The 17,328-nt window shown below is 39.0% G+C and overlaps 1 pseudogene; it reads right to left on the bottom strand.

Moving 5' to 3' along the window:
• Nucleotides 1-6,985: 6,985 nt before the first annotated feature.
• Nucleotides 6,986-7,846, bottom strand: LOC107155348 (annotated as a pseudogene).
• Between the last annotated feature and the right edge of the window lie 9,482 nt (nucleotides 7,847-17,328).

Here is a 17,328-nt window from a genome sequence, read left to right as displayed (position 1 = left end):
CACTGATATACAAAAATGCCTTTGATTTATGGGTGTTGATTTTATATCCTGCTACTTTGCTGAATTCATTTACAAGTTCTAGGAATTTTCTGGTGGAACTTTTAGGGTCTTCCAGGTATAGAATCATATCATCAGCAAATAGTGTCAATTTGAGTTTTTTTCCTATATGTGTCCCTTTAATTTCTTTCATCGGTCTAATTGCTCTGGCCAGTGTTTCAAGAACCATGTTGAGTAGAAGTGGGGAAAGAGGGCATCCCTGTCTTGTTCCAGTTTTTAGAGGGAATGCCTTCAATTTTTCTCCATTTAGAATGATGTTGGCCTGGGGCTTAGCATAGATAGCCTTTATGACATTGAGATATGTTCCTCTTATCCCTAGTTTTTCTAGTGTTTTGAACATAAAGGGGTGCTGTATTTTGTCAAATGCTTTTTCTGCATCTATTGAGATGATCATATTATCTTTAAGTCTATTGATGCGATGAATTACATTTATTGATTTCCATATGTTGAACCAACCTTGCATCCCTGGGATGAATCCCACTTGATTGTGGTGCATGATCTTTTTGATATGTTTTTGTATTCGATTTACCAGAATTTCATTGAGAATTTTTGCATCTATGTTCGTTAGAGATATTGGTTTGAAGTTTTCTTTTCTTTTTTTTTTTTTTTTTCGATGTGTCTTTGCCTTGTTTTGGAATCAGAGTGATACTGGCCTCATAGAATGAGTTTGGAAGTTCTTCCTTTTTTGTATTTTCTGAAATAAACTGGAAAGTATTGGTATTAGTTCTTCTTTAAAGGTCTTGTAGAACTTGGCTGTGTATCTATCTAGTCCTGGGCTTTTCTTGGTTGGTAGGCTTCTGATGGCATTGTCTATTTTGTCACTTGAAATTGATCTATTTAAATTCTGTATATCATCATGATTCAATTTGGGAAAATTATATGATTCTAGAAATTTGTCAATGCCTTTGATATTTTTTATTTTATTGGAATACAGGTTTTCAAAATAATTTCTAATTATCTTCTGTATTTCTGTAGTGTCTGTTGTGATATTACCTTTTTCATCAGGTGTATTAGTGATTTGAGTTTTCTCTCTCCCTCTCTTCATTAGCATGGCTAAGGGTCTGTCAATTTTATTTATTTATTATTTGTTTTGTAATTTTTTTCCAATTGTTTCTTTTGTTTCAATCTCATTGATATCAGCTCTGATTTTAATTATGTTCTGTCTTATGCTGCTTTTGGTGTTGATTTGTTCTTTTTTATTTTCTAGGGCTTTGAGATGTAGTGTTAAGTCATTTATTTGTTGACTTTTTCTTCTTTTAAGGAATGAACTCCATGCAATGAACTTTCCTCTTAGAACTGTTTTCATAGTGTCCCGGATATATCAATATGTTGTATCTGTGTTCTCATTCACCTCTAAAAACTTTTTAATTTCCTCCTTGATGTCTTCTGTAACCCATTTTTCATCCAGTAGCATATTATTTAGTCTCTAGGTGGACTTTATTTCTTATTTTATCATTGATTTCTAATTTCATTTTATTATAATCTGATAGAATGCAAGGTAGTATCTCTACTTTTTTTTAATATTTGCTAAGAGTTTCTTTGTTCCATAGTATATGGTCTATTTTAGAAAAGAATTCATGTGCTGCTGAGAAGAAAGTGTATCCTCTTGTTTAAGGATGAAATATTCTATATGTCAGTTAACTCTAAGTTATTCATTGTATTATTGAGTTCTATAGTTTCTTTGTTTAGCTTTTGTTTGGAAGATCAATCTAGTGATGGAAAAGGTGAGTTAAAGTCACCCAAAATTATTGTTTTGTGGTCTATTTGACTCTTGAACTTGAGAATAGTTTGTTTGATGAATGTAGATGCTTCATTGTTTGGAACTTATATATTTATAGTTGTTAAGTCTTGCTGGTTTCTGGTTCCCTTAAGCAGTATGTACTGTCCTTCTTTATCTTTTTTGATTGACTTTAGTTTGAAGTCTACTTTATTTGATATGAGGATGGAAACCTCTGCTGGCTTCCACAGTCTATGTGAGTGGTATGATTTTTCCCAACCCTTTACTTTTTATCTGTAGATGTCTTTTCCTCTGAGATGAGTTTCTTGAAGGCAGCATATTGTTGTTGTTTTTTTTTTTAATCCAATCTGCTAGTCTATGTCTTTTGATTGGTGAGTTTAGACCATTAACATTCAGGGTTATTATTGGGACATGATTTGTATTCTTAGCCATTTTTGTTTATTTTTGGTATTTAATGTGACTCGGCTTCTCCTCTGATTAGATTTCCCTTTAGTGTAATCCCTCCCTCTACTGATTTTCATCATTGTTTTTCATTTCCTCTTCTTGTAATATTTTGCTGAGGATGTTCTGTAGTGCAGGCTTTCTAGTTGTAAATTCTTTTAACTTTTGTATATCATGGAAGGTTTTTATTTAATCATCAAATCTGAAACTTAGTTTAGTTTTATATAAGATGCTTGGTTGGCATCCATTTTCTTTCAGAGCTTGGTATATGTTTTCCCAAGATCTCCTGGCTTTGAGGGTCTGTGTTAAAAAATCTGCTGAGATAGAAATTGGTCTTCTCCAATATGTAATCTGAATCCTCTCTCTTACAGCTTTTAAGACTCTATCCTTATTCTGTATACTAGGCATTTTCATAATAATGTTACTTGGTGTAGATCTGTTGTAATTTTGTACATTTGGTGTTCCATAAGCCTCTTGTATTTGGTTTTTCAATTCATTCTTCATGCTTGGGAAATTTTCTGATATTCTCTCATTGAAGAAATTATGCATTCCTTTGGTTTGAAACTGTGCCTTCCTCTATCCCAGTAACTCTTAGATTTGGTCTTTTGATGCTGTCCCATAATCCTTATTTTTTCATGTTGTCTATGTGCCTTCCTTTCTTGCAGTGTGAATCTGAGATATTATAGTGTCATTCCTATATTGTATACCTGTGTAGATTGTCTGTACCTCACCTTGATGTTGGGCTTCCAGACCCTGCTGGTGTCCCTCAATGAATGCTACTGCAACCTGAGTCTGGGACCTGCACAAGTTGGAGTGGTGCATCTGGGCTGTTGGCCTTGACCTCCCTTGGTAGTCTGTTGATCAGAAGGTGCAGTCCTGTGCCAGAGGGTAAGCTCTGGTGGGTGTCTGCCTTGCTGGGGGTGTACAGGGTCTCCTGTGAGCCTGGGACCTGCACTGGCCAGTGTGGATGGATCTGGGTCACTTGGCTTGACCTCCCTTGGTAGTCTGCTGGTTGGGAGGGGAGTCCTGCGCCAGAGGCTAGGCTGTGGCAGGTGTCTGCCCTGCTGGGGGAGGGGTGGACCAGGCTTCCTGTGAGCCTGGGTCCTGCACAGGCTGGTGTGGGTTGTTCTGGACTTAGGTCATTCTTTAATTTGCAGATCATTTTTAATTATGTACATTCTAAACTTCTTCTCTGTCATTTCATGTAATGTGCTGTCAATGGATTCTATTGTTATGCTATCTTGGTTTGTTTGAGGCATTTTACTCCCTTGATTTTCATGTTGACTATATGTCTTCCTATCTTGCAGTGTGGATCTGAGGTATTGCAGTTTCTACCCTATAATCTTGTAGTGTCCCTGAAGATTAGGAATACCTCACCTTTAAGGGGGAGATCAATGTTTACAGCACCCAATGCAACTAATATGTAGCCATAAATCAATTAGCTTCTATTTAGACACTTACAGTTTTGCTGCTATAAACAGAAACGACATGTCCGGTTATCTTCTACCATATAGCCAGTAGGTTTGCATAAGTGTTAACAGTTTCTAGTGGTGGACAGAGAGAGAAAGTGGGGTAGCATGTGATATTTATGAGATGGGATGTAAGAATATAGAGGTATTAGATTATAGGATGAGTGAAAGAGAAATCAATAGAAGTTGGCTGTTAGGAGAAGAAAAAGAGAGGCAGCCCATGTGAGGCTCCCTGTTACCTCTGCAACAGGATGATGACTGTTAGCACCCCTAATAGGGACACCTCTGGTGCAACTGGGCCCACAGGGACCTTTTTAACTTCTTCCAGGTCCTGGTTGTCCCTAGATGGAAGCAGCCACATCCCTAGCTAGTGATGGCAGTAGTGTCAAGCCTGTAAGTACCTTGCTGTTGGGCTTCCAGGCCTCAGTTGGAGTTCCATGACGGAATCTGATCCAAATAAAGGTGGTGGAGGTGGTAGTGGAGATAACCCAAGATAGTGGTGGAGGTGTCCCAAGATGGAGGACACCACTTTCAGAAATGGGGATGAAAAGATGGGCTGTGTGATGGTGTTGGGAGGCCTGTTCAGTGATGGTACACTGTGGCATGTGGTGATGCAATGGGAAGCTGCCTCCTGGCCCTGTTATCCCACAGTGAAGATTACCACGTGGAAAGGGCTGTGGAGGTGGCAGCAGTGTCCCTAAGAATGAGGTGGTTTTGGTGTAGTCACAATTGATGGAGAGGGAACCAGGGCACAGTGTTCCTCTCCCCAGGAGGCAAGCACAGTGGGTTCTGGGTCTGGGCTCCCAGGAAGGCAGCATATGGTGTTACTTGTATTCTTGAGAATTCTGACTGGAGTGAGATGGAATCTCAGTGTAGTTTGAATTGGCATTTCTCTAATTGCTAGAGATGTTGAAACTTTTTTTCATATATTTGTTGACCATTCATATTTCTTCTGTGAAGTGTCTGTTCAGGTCCTTTGCCCATTTATTGATTAGGTTATTATTTTTTTTTGGTGTTAATTTTTTTGAGGTCTTTGTATATCCTAGAGGTTAATTCTTTATCTAAGGTGGCAAAAAATTTCTTCTATTCTGTAGACTCTCTTTACATTCTTGATGATTTTCTTTGCTGTGAAGAAACTTTTTAGTTTGATATCATCTTATTTACTTATTGTTAATTTCACTTCTTGTGCTTTAGGAGTCCTGTTAAGGAATTCAATTCCTAAGCTGACATGATGAAATGTTGGGCCTATATTTTTTTCTAGTAGGTGCAGGGTCTCTGGTCTAATTCCTAGGTCCTTGATCCACTTTGAGTTGAGTTTTGTGCAGGGTGAGAGATAGTGGTTTAATTTCATTTTTCTATATATAGATTTTCAGTTTTTCCAGCTCCATTTGTTGAAGAGGCTTCTTTTCTCCAATATGTGTTTGGCACCTTTGTCTAGTATGTGATAATTGTATTTATGTGGACTTTCCTCTGTGTCTTCTATTCTGTACCACGGGTCTTCATTCTATTTTGGTGCCAATACTATGCTGTTTTTGTTACTATAACTCCTCAGCATAATTTAAGGTCTGGAATTGTGATGCTTCCTGCTTCACTTTTCTTTCTATGGATTTCTTTGGCAATTCTGATCTCTTATTTTTCCAAGTGAATTGTATGACTTCTTTTTCCATTTCTATGAAGAATGTCATTGGAATTTTAATAGAAATTGCATTAAATCTGTAGAGATTTTGGTAGTATGGCCATTTTGACAATATTAATTCTGCCTATTCAGGAGTATGGGAGATATTTATCTTCTAAGGTCTTCATCATGTTTTTTTTTTTTTAACCACTCTGTAGTTTTTGTTATATAGGTCTTTCACTTTCACTAGATTGATTCTGAAACTTTATTTATTTTTTTAATGCCTACTGGGAATTGGATAGTATTCCTAATTTCTTTCAGCTGATTCATCACTTGTATATAGGGAAGCAATTTTTTATGTGTATTAATTTTATATCCTGATACTTTGCTGAATTCATTTATGAGTTCTAGAAGTTTTCTGGTGGAGGTTTTTTTTTTTTGAGGGGGGTCTTCTAAATATAGAATATATAGAAAATCTTGCCATTGGCAAATAGGGATAGTTTGAGTTCTTCTTTTCATATTTGTATACCTTTAATTCTTTCTTCTTTCTCATTGCTCTGGCTAGAGTTTCAAGATGGAGTTGAATAGAAGTGGTCAAAGAGGGCATCCTTGCCTTGTTTTAGTTTTTAGAAGGAATGTTTTCAATTTTTGTCACTTTAGAATGATGTTGGCCTTGGTTTTAGCATATATAACTTTTACAATGTTGAGGTATGTTCATACTATATCTAGTTTTTGTAGTGTTTTGAACATAAATGGATGCTGAATTTTGTCAAATGCTTTTTCTGCATCTATTGAGAAAATCATGTGATTATTGCCTTAAAGTCTATTGATAAGATGAATTACATTTATTGATTTCTATATGTTGAACCAAGCTTGCATCTGTGGGATGAACCATATTTGCTCATGGTGCATTATAATTTTAATATATTTTTGTATTCAATTTGCCAATATTTTGCTAAGAACTCTTTTTTTTTGCATTTATGTTCATCAGGGATATTGGCTTGAAGTTTTCTTTCCTTGGTGTGTCTTTGTCTGGTTTTGATATCAATGTGATACTAGTTTTACAGAATGAGTTTAGAAGTGTTTCCTCTTTTTCTATTTTATGGAATAATTTGAGGAGGATTGGTGTTAGTTCTTCTTTGAAGATCTGGTAGTAATTGGCTGAGAATCTCTCTGCCCCTGGGCTTTTCTTTGTTGGTAGGCTTTTGATGGTGTCTTTAATTTCACTGCTTGAAATTGATCTGTTTAAATTTTCTATGTCCTTCTGATTCAATTTGGGTAGGTAATATATCTCTAGAAATTTGTTGATGTCTTCATAATTTTCTATTTTTTGGAATATAGATCTTCAAAATAGTTTATGATTATCATCTGTACTTCAGTAGTGTCCATGGTGATATCCCCCCCCCCTTTGGATACTTTTATTTCTTCAAATTTGTTATTTATCAGGAGTGGCTAAAATAAAAAATATAATTGAATCCCATCTCTATTGTCATCATCATTATGGAATGGGCTTTAAGAGAAAACTCCTAAGGTGAATATTGCTTCCCATTTTCAACCAGCAAATGATTGCCATTGATAAACAGGCATGAGTCTATCCAGAATGCTCAAAATATATTATATAATACAACATGTCTGTTCACAGGTGGGAAAAACCTAGGAAATAACTTATATGAGCTTCTTGATTTCATTGTACAAGACAAGTACAACAGTACCACCCATGGACCATGCAACCTTGAAAACAGCTTTGCTTTCTTCATCATGAGCAGTTTTCCTTCAGTAGTTAATCATGCCTGTGTATATGATGTCAGTTCTTTTTCACCATGACTGAATCATCATGCAGCTGTGAAGAGTATCAAACAGATAGGAAGTCAACCCAGCTAGGCAGTGGAAGACTGTGCAGTCAACCAGCTGATGAAGATGTGAGTGTTCTTGGAATCTGGAAGCATTTCCTTTGCAGTGTCATAGATACCAAAGTAAGCAGCTTGGTAGATAGTAATACCCTGCACAGATACATTAAAGTCTTGGTACAAGCCCTTAATCCCATCAGATTTTTAGATCTTAACCAGGCAGTCACCGAGGCCTTTGAAGTCCATTTCAGTTCTTGCTTTCCCCCATCAGCTGCTAGACAGAGTCAGGCAAAATCAAGAGGATATAGGAAACACAAGGATGTGGCCCCTGTAGCACCACCTGATGCCAGGTTCCCTGCAAAGTAGTGCCAAAACTGGGTCCTCTTGTCCACACCACCCAGGAAGGTCTGCTTGTATTTACCTTTGGAGGCAAAGTTAAGAACCTGGATGGGGAAGTATCATTGACCAAGTTACCATGCCAGAAGGACAGGGCTCCCTGCTCCTTGGGGATACAAACCATGGAGTCTATAATGCCCTTGCATTTCTTATCTGTGGTGATTTGCTTGCTGGCATGTTTTATCTGCAGCAGTAGTGGACCCACTCAATGGGTCTTGGAGATGGTCCTGGCCACTCCACCAGCCAGAAAGTCCTTAGTGAAGGACACAGCGGCATCTGACATGTTGGAAGAAGAGGAGGCAGGCGACTTAGAGACAGACTGGGCTAGGAACCAGCTGTGACTCCTGGGCTCTGGATATTTCCTTTTTCATCACTAATTTTAGTTATTTGAGTTTTTCTTCCCCCACTTCTCTTTTCATTATCTTGGATAAGGGTTTATTAATTTTATTTATTTTTTCAAAGAATGAACTTTTTGTTTCATTGACCTTTTTTTTGAATTTTAAAAATTATTTCAGATCCAGCTGCTGTTAGTGAAGGAGGAGATCTGGAGATAGCGGAAGAGGACACTCCTTTGCAGGACTGGGGACAAGAAGACTGGGTAACTATATAGAGCAAGAACAAGAACAAGTACCGAGAGAACATGGCGGCGAGAGGGGAGGCAGCGCTTTCAGTACCTCCTCAACAACGGGGTCAGAGAGACACATGGATACGCTTAGATACGACCTGCTGAGAAACTCCTAGCAAAATTCCACTAAAGAGAGATCGGCCGGGAATCGGTAGGATTTTTGGAGGGACAGTCTGCGCTAGACGAGTGAATCTCCGCCACGCAGCACAGAGGTCCAGACCCGCCAGCCGCTGCCCGCGCGACTCGGCGACTGTCGGCTGCCTGCACGCAGCGCTTTAAGTACCTCCTCAACAACGGGGTCAGAGAGACACATGGATACGCTTAGATACGACCTGCTGAGAAACTCCTAGCAAAATTCCACTAAAGAGAGATCGGCCGGGAATCGGTAGGATTTTTGGAGGGACAGTCTGCGCTAGACGAGTGAATCTCCGCCACGCAGCGCAGAGGTCCAGACCCGCCAGCCGCTGCCCGCGCGACTCGGCGACTGTCGGCTGCCTGGAGGCAGCGCTTTAAGTACCTCCTCAACAACGGGGTCAGAGAGACGCATGGATACGCTTAGATACGACCTGCTGAGAAACTCCTAGCAAAATTCCACTAAAGAGAGATCGGCCGGGAATCGGTAGGATTTTTGGAGGGACAGTCTGCGCTAGACGAGTGAATCTCCGCCACGCAGCGCAGAGGTCCAGACCCGCCAGCCGCTGCCCGCGCGACTCGGCGACTGTCGGCTGCCTGCACGGGCCCCCGCGTCAGGGCGGATAGCCTCCGAGGCGCAGCGCAGCAGGAGTGGTGCAGGGACTCTAGGAAGAGGTCTCTCGCCAAGCCTTCATGAAATAGCAAAACGGGAGCTGAAACCAACCAGAAACAGACCAGTCCCACCCCTCCCTTCGGACACTCTGGCAAGGAGCCTGGGGCCCGCCATAGCAGAGTGGTGACATCACCAGAGTTCCGCCGACAGAATTCCTTCCCAGCGGAATCCACATTAGCAGGTGTGTGACTCCCACCCCCTCCAGATACAAGCAGCCAGGAAACCACCGGGGGCGTGTCTGTAGGGAAGCAGAGGGGATTCCAGATCCCCACCTCCCCTTAACACCAGCGGCGACACCCAAGATCTTAGCCGCTAGTTTCTAGGGGCGTGCCCACCAAAGGGGTCCGGAAAAATTAAACTGTTGGTTCCCAGATCACCCCACCACAGCACTGGGGCTTAGATGAATGACAGAGAGGGTGTTCATCGTTCGGGATATAGGACACGTGGTGGGGCTGCAAGTGTAATCAGATCCTTGGGGAACCACCTCTGGTGAACAGGACCTGGCTGGCTGGCTGGGAGGAGGAACAGGGGGAGGGGCCAGATAAGTGAAAGGGCTCTGGACTAACAGGATTGAGAGACTCCCAGGAGCCACCGTACAGGGATTTCTGTCAGCACATAGAGGGCAGAAGCTCGGCTCAGAGGGCACAGCTCCGCCTATTGGAAGAGAAGAAAATGGGATTCAGCCATAGAACAGGGGATGCCAGCATGGCAGAGATCTGATGTCATCGGAGAGCGGCCGAGGAGAAAACTTCATCGGTGCCAGCGGCAACGGAAACAGTTGGTCCCCTGGTAGGGAGGGTGAGTCACAGATACCCGAGTCTCTCTCGCTTTGTCGTCGAGCCAGAGGGAAGGATCGGGGCCGCCGCCCACGCCCGCAAGGTAGGCAGACCTGCGACCAACCTGCAGATCAGGCCCAGTGGTCTGCAGGCGTGGTAGGAGGGGCAGGGCAGAGCCACCGCACGCGCCGGCAAGGTAAGCAGACCGGCGACAGACCTGCGGATCAGGCCCAGCGGCCTGCCAGCGTGGTACACACTTCACCCCAACTGGAGTAGGGGCGGGGAAGAGCAGAGCCTTCGCCCACGCCCAGATCAGGCCCAGCGGCCCGCCTGTGTGGTGGTCAAGTGACCCCAATTGGAGTGGGGGCAGAGCGGAACTGACACCTGTGCCCGCAAGGTGGGCAGACCTGCGACCAACCTGCAGATCAGGCCTAGCGGTCCCCGGGCGTGGTAGGAGGGGCAGGGCAGAGCCTTCGCCCCCACCTGCAAGGTAGGCAGACTTGCGACAGAACGGCGGATCAGGCCCAGGGGTCCGCGGGGGAGGTAGACACCTCACACCAAGTGGAGGAGGGGCAGAGCAGAGCCCCCGCCCGCACCTGCAAGGGAGACTTTTCAACTATACAAGAGCAATATAAATATATAGGGGGGGAAAAATTTCAAAAACACAACAGTTTCACCAAGAAGAAAGAAACGCAAGCAGTATGAAAAGACAAGGAAAGAAAGGACTACAAGCAATGCAGGTCAGCTCAACTTTAGAAGAGGTAACAGCTGCAGCAGATGGAATGTCAGATAAAGAATTCAGGATATACATGCTTCAGATGATCTGGAGTATCAAGGAAGAAATTAGACAGCAAAATCAGACAATGAAAGATCACTTCGACAAGGAATTACACAAACAAATCCAGGAAGCAAAGGATCAACTATACAGGGAGATAGAGGTTATAAAAAACAAACAAACAGAAATCCTAGAAATGCAGGAAGCAATAAACCAACTTAAAAACTCAATTGAGAATACTACCAGCAGAGTAGAACACTTAGAAGATAGAACATCAGACAATGAAGACAAAGTATTTCAACTGGAAAAGAACATAGACAGCTCAGCAAGACTGTTAAGAAACCATGAGCAGAACATCCAAGAAATATGGGATAACATTAAGAGACCAAACTTAAGAGTCATTGGGATACAGGAAGGTACAGAGCTCCAAACCAAAGGAATGAGCAGTCTATTCAATGAAATAATACGAGAAAACTTCCCAGACTTGAAGAATGAGACAGAATCCCAAATCCTAGAAGCCTACAGGACGCCGAATGTGCAAAATCATAAGAGATCCACACCTAGACACATTATAATGAAGATGCCCAACATACAGAATAAGGAGAGAATTTTAAAAGCTACAAGAGAAAGGAAGCAGATTACATTTAGGGGTAAGCCAATCAGGATAACAGCTGATCTTTCAACACAGACTCTGAAAGCTAGAAGATCCTGGAATAACATATTTCAAACACTGAAAGAAAATGGGTTCCAACCAAGAATTGTGTATCCAGCGAAATTAAGCTTCAGGATGGAAGATGAAATTAAAACCTTCCACGATAAACAAAAGTTTAAAGAATTCGCAGCTAGAAAACCATCTCTTCAAAACATCCTCGCCAAAGCATTACAGGAAGAGGAAATGGAAAATAACAATGAAAACCAACAGTGGGAGGTAGGACAGTAAAGGGGGGGGAAATAATCAAAGAGGAAAACAAACCATGTTTAGTAACAGAAATAAACAAATATGGCTGGAAGAACAACCCATATCTCAATAATAACCCTAAATGTTAATGGCTTAAACTCACCAATTAAGAGACACAGGCTAGTAGAATGGATCACAAAACAAGACCCAACAATATGCTGCCTACAGGAGACGCATTTGATAGGAAAAGACATACATAGGCTGAAGGTGAAAGGTTGGGAAAAATCATATCACTCATATGGACTTCGGAAACAAGCAGGAGTGTCCATACTCATATCAAATAAAATAGATTTCAAGCCAAAGTTAATCAAAAGGGATAAAGAGGGACACTACATACTGCTTAAGGGAACCATACACCAACAAGACATAACAATCATAAATATTTATGCCCCAAACAATGGTGCAGCTATGTTCGTCAAACAAACTCTTCTCAAGTTCAAGAGTCTAATAGACCACCATACCATAATCATGGGAGACTTCAACACACCTCTCTCGCCACTGGACAGATCTTCCAAACAAAAGTTGAATAAGGAAACTATAGAACTCAATAACACTATTAATAACCTAGACCTAATTGACATATATAGAGTATACCACCCAACATCAAGCAGTTACACTTTTTTCTCAGCAGCACATGGATCCTTCTCAAAAATAGATCATATATTATGTCACAGGGCAACTCTTAGACAATATAAAGGAGTAGAGATAATACCATGCATCTTATCTGATCATAATGGAATGAAACTGAAAATCAACGATAAAAGAAGGAAGGAAAAAGCATACATCACTTGGAGAATGAACAATAGGTTACTGAATGATCAATGGGTTATAGAAGACATCAAGGAGGAAATTAAAAAATTCTTAGAGATAAATGAAAACACAGACACAACATATCGGAATCTATGGGACACATTGAAAGCAGTTCTAAGAGGAAAATTCATTGCTTGGAGTTCATTCCTTAAAAAAAGAAAAAACCAACAAATAAATGATCTCATACTTCATCTCAAAATCCTTGAAAAAGAAGAGCAAAACAACAGCAAAAGAAGTAGAAGGCAAGAAATAATTAAAATCAGAGCTGAAATTAATGAAATCGAAACAAAAGAAACAATTGAAAAAATTGACAAAACTAAAAGTTGGTTCTTTGAAAAAATAAACAAAATCGACAGACCCTTAGCGATGCTAGCGAAGAGAAGAAGAGAGAGAACTCAAATTACTAGCATACGGGATGAAAAAGGCAATATCACAACAGACACTTCAGAAATACAGAAGATAATCAAAAACTATTTTGAATCCTTATACTCCAATAAATTAGAAGATAGTGAAGGCATAGATAAATTTCTTAAGTCATATGATCTGCCCAGATTGAGTCAGGAGGATATAGACAACCTAAACAGACCAATATCAATTGAGGAAATAGAAGAAACCATCAAAAGACTACCAACTAAGAAAAGCCCAGGACCGGATGGGTATACAGCAGAGTTTTACAAAACCTTTAAAGAGGAACTAATACCAATACTTTTCAAGCTACTTCAGGAAATAGAAAAAGAGGGAGAACTTCCAAATTCATTCTACGAGGCCAACATCACCCTGATACCTAAACCAGACAAAGACACTTCAAAGAAAGAAAACTACAGACCAATATCTCTAATGAACCTAGATGCAAAAATCCTCAATAAAATTCTGGCGAATCGGATACAAAAACATATCAAAAAAATTGTACACCATGATCAAGTAGGATTCATCCCTGGGATGCAAGGCTGGTTCAATATACGGAAATCAATAAATGTTATTCACCACATCAATAGACTTAAAAATAAGAACCATATGATCATCTCGATAGATGCGGAAAAAGCATTCGACAAAGTACAGCATCCCTTTATGTTCAAAACTCTAGAAAAACTAGGGATAACAGGAACATACCTCAATATTGTAAAAGCAATCTATGCTAAGCCTCAGGCTAGCATCATTCTGAATGGAGAAAAACTGAAGGCATTCCCTCTAAAATCTGGAACAAGACAGGGATGCCCTCTCTCTCCACTTCTGTTCAACATAGTTCTCGAAACACTGGCCAGAGCAATTAGACAGACGAAAGAAATTAAAGGCATCAAAATAGGAAAAGAAGAACTTAAATTATCACTATTTGCAGATGATATGATTCTATACCTAGCAGACCCAAAAGGCTCTACAAAGAAACTATTAGAGCTAATAAATGAATTCAGCAAAGTGGCAGGATATAAAATCAACACGCATAAATCAAAGGCATTCCTGTATATCAGCGACAAATCCTCTGAAATGGAAATGAGGACAACCACTCCATTCACAATATCTTCAAAAAAAATAAAATACTTGGGAATCAACCTAACAAAAGAGGTGAAAGACTTATACAATGAAAACTACAGAACCCTAAAGAGAGAAATAGAAGAAGATCTTAGAAGATGGAAAAATATACCCTGTTCATGGATAGGCAGAACTAACATCATCAAAATGGCGATATTACCAAAAGTTCTCTATAGGTTTAATGCAATGCCAATCAAAATCCCAACGGCATTTCTTGTAGAAATAGAGAAAGTAGTCTATGTCTTTTGATTGATGAATTTATGCCATTTGCATTTAGTGTTAATTTTGAGATATAATTTTATTCACTTTCACTTTTTATTTATTTCTCATTTTTAATTTGAATTAGTTTCTCCTTTGATTAACTATTTTTCTAGTGCAGTTTCTCCATTTTCTGGTTTTCATTTTTATTTTTAATTTCTTCTTCATGAAATATTTTATTGAATGTGTTTGTAGTATAGACTCTCTAATTATAAATTCTTTTAATTCTTGTCATGGAATATTTTTATTTCATTGTCAGTCCTGAAGCTTAATTTTGCTGGATATAATATTTTTGGTTAGTATGCATTTTCTTTTAGAGCTTTGTATTTTTTATTTCAAGACCACCTAGCTTTGAGGGTCTAAATTGAGAAATCAGCTGAGATCTAGTTTTCTTCTATATCTGACTTGTTGCTTTCTCTAGAAGTTTTTAAAATTCTATACTTACTCTCTGTGTTAAGCATTTTCATAATAATGTGCCTTGGTGTGGGTCTGTTGTGTATTTGGTGTCTTGTATGCCTCCTGTATTTGATTTTTCCATTTTATTCTTAAGTTTGGGAAAATTTTCTAATCTTATTTCATTGAAAAGACTGCATTTTGGGGGGGGGGTTTGTATCTCCAAGCCTATTTGATCTTTTCATGTTGTCCCATATTTATTGGAAATTCTGTTCATGGTCTCTTAATATCTTTCTCCATCATCAAATTTATTTCCAAGATTATGTATTTTGTCTTCATTGCCTGAAACTCTGTCTTCTAAGTGTCTGTTGGTGGAGCTTTCCAATGAATATTTAATTTGGTTTATTGATTCCTTCATTTCAAGTATTTTTGCCTGTTTTTTCTTTTTTTTAACAGAATTTCTTTTTATTGAAGTGATCTTTCATTACCTGTATATCCCCCTGATTTCATTCCTTATGTTGTCTTAAATCTCACAGACTATGAACATTCTAAACTCCTTCTCTGACATTTCTTCCATTGTGGTGTTGATGGATTTTGTTAGGAGGATTTTGGTTTGTTTGGGAGTGATCTGTCCTCTTGCTTTTCCATGTTGTTTGCATATCTACTCTTTCAACAGTATGGTTTTGAGGCCACAGAGTTTTTATCCCATGGATTTGTAGTATCTCTGACAGTTTCCAGTACCGCACTGTTTAGTGGGAGACAAATAATAACAACCACCAATGCAAACAATTTACAGCATTAAACCAAATAATTCCTTCTATGACATCTACAATATTAACTGTCACAATAAATAGAAAAGATATGATCAGTTATTGCCCAGGGTAAAAACAGTTAAGTTTACAAAAGGGTTTACAATTTCAAGTGGTGAACAGGGATAGAACAGAAATGATGTAGGGTGTGATGATTATTATGAAGGAGGAGAGAAACTTGGAGTATAAAATTAAAGGAAGAGTGAAAGAGTGATCACTAGAGATTAACTATTATCACAGGAAAAGAGACAAAGAGAATCAAGGGAAACAGATTAATGGGAGAAAAATTTGAAAAAAAAATGAATGAACAAAAGAACAAAACCAATATATACTCATCAAACATCCTAGTCCTTAAGATACTGATCCATGAAAAATAACTGCCTTCAAAAAATGCTAGAAATGAGTAAAAAGAAACATCATTATTTGTAAGTGTCTATGAACGATTTGTAGGAACCATGGCAGCAATTGGTTCCTTCATCTGTTCTCCCTGGAAGTTCAGACATTGTGCATGGCATCTTTTAGGTTAGTTAAGCAGAGTCTTTGAACTCTGATCTCTCCATACCCAGATGTATCTCTGGCCTCTTAAAAATATGGGTTCCTTTAATTGATATATCCCTCCACTCTTTTTCACACTTGCAGAAGCTACTCCTGGGAATTTCTTCTGTATTTTGTTATATCCAACCTCCTATACCCAATCTGCTTTGAATGTGCATAATTAGTTCCCAGTAAAGTCCTCTCTTCTAACCTTGCTGAGAAGCTGTGTGTCTGCTTTCTTGCTTTTATACCATGAAGCAACCAGGAAGTTGACTTTCTCTAATCTGCAATTTTGGTCTTCCCCCATTCCTCATAATTTTGGTGCTTTTTTTTTTGTCTTGTTTTTCTAGTTTCTTGAGGCTCCATAAAATGTTTGAGATCTTTATACTTTGTTTATGTAGATATCAGTTGCAATAAATGTCCCTCTCAATGCTGGTTTTTCTATATCAGTTTTATTATGTCATATCTTTATTTTCATTTTTTTTCAACAAATTTTAAAATTTTCTTAATTTTTCTTTGATCCATTGGTTGTCCAAGAGTAAGCTGTTTAATTTCCATGTATTTGTATAGTTTCCAAAGTTTTAAATCTTATTGAATTGTGATGGAAAAAGATATTCAATATGACTTCAATTTTATAAATCTGTTGAGATTTGTTTTGTGGCCTATCATATCTTTTCCTAGAGAACGTTTCAAGTTGTATTGAGAAGAACATGCATTCTGCAGTTGTTGAATGGGATGTTCTACAGATCCATTCTATTAGATCCATTTAGTCTACGATATAATGTAATGCTCCCATTTTACTGTTGGCTTTGTCTGGATGATTTGTCCATTGATGAAAGTGAGGTGTTAAAATATCCTACTGTTATTGTTTAGGAATCTATCTCTTCATTTAGTTCTATTAATATTACTCTTATATGTTTGGGTGATTTTTGGTCTCATTTTACAGCTTTGGATGTAACATCTGTTTTATCTGATAAGTATAATTATTCCTGCTTTATTTTTGTGTTCCATTTGCATGGAATATCTTTTTTTTTTTTTTTTTGCAGGGGAGGGTGTGGGTACCAGGGATTGAACTCAGGGGCACTTGACCACTGAGCCACATCCCAAGCCCTATTTTAAATTTAATTTAGAGACAGGGTCTTAGTGAGTTGCTTAGTGCCTTGCTGTTGCTGACTGAACTTGCAATCCTCCTGCGTCAGTCTTCTGGATTACAGGCTTGGGCCACTGTGCCTGACTTGGAATGTCTTATTCTATACCTTCATTTTCAGTCTACGTGTGTCCTTAGAGGTGAAGTGAGTTTTCTATAAACAGCGTATGTTATTGGTTCTTGGGTTTTTAATCCATTCAATCATTCAATATATTTTAATTAGACAATTTAGTCCATTTATATTCAGGGTCATTGTTTTCTAATTTTGTAGTTCTCTTTTCTCCCTCTTGGAGTATTTCATGGTTAAGTAAACTGCTCTAGGAGTGTGCTTTGATTCCTAGATTATTT

This window comes from Marmota marmota, unplaced genomic scaffold (genome assembly GCF_001458135.2).
Source record: "Marmota marmota marmota unplaced genomic scaffold, marMar, whole genome shotgun sequence".
NCBI classification, from domain to species: Eukaryota; Metazoa; Chordata; class Mammalia; order Rodentia; family Sciuridae; genus Marmota; species Marmota marmota.
Note: the sequence above shows the minus strand (reverse complement) of the source record. Positions and strands in the feature narration are given on the sequence as shown.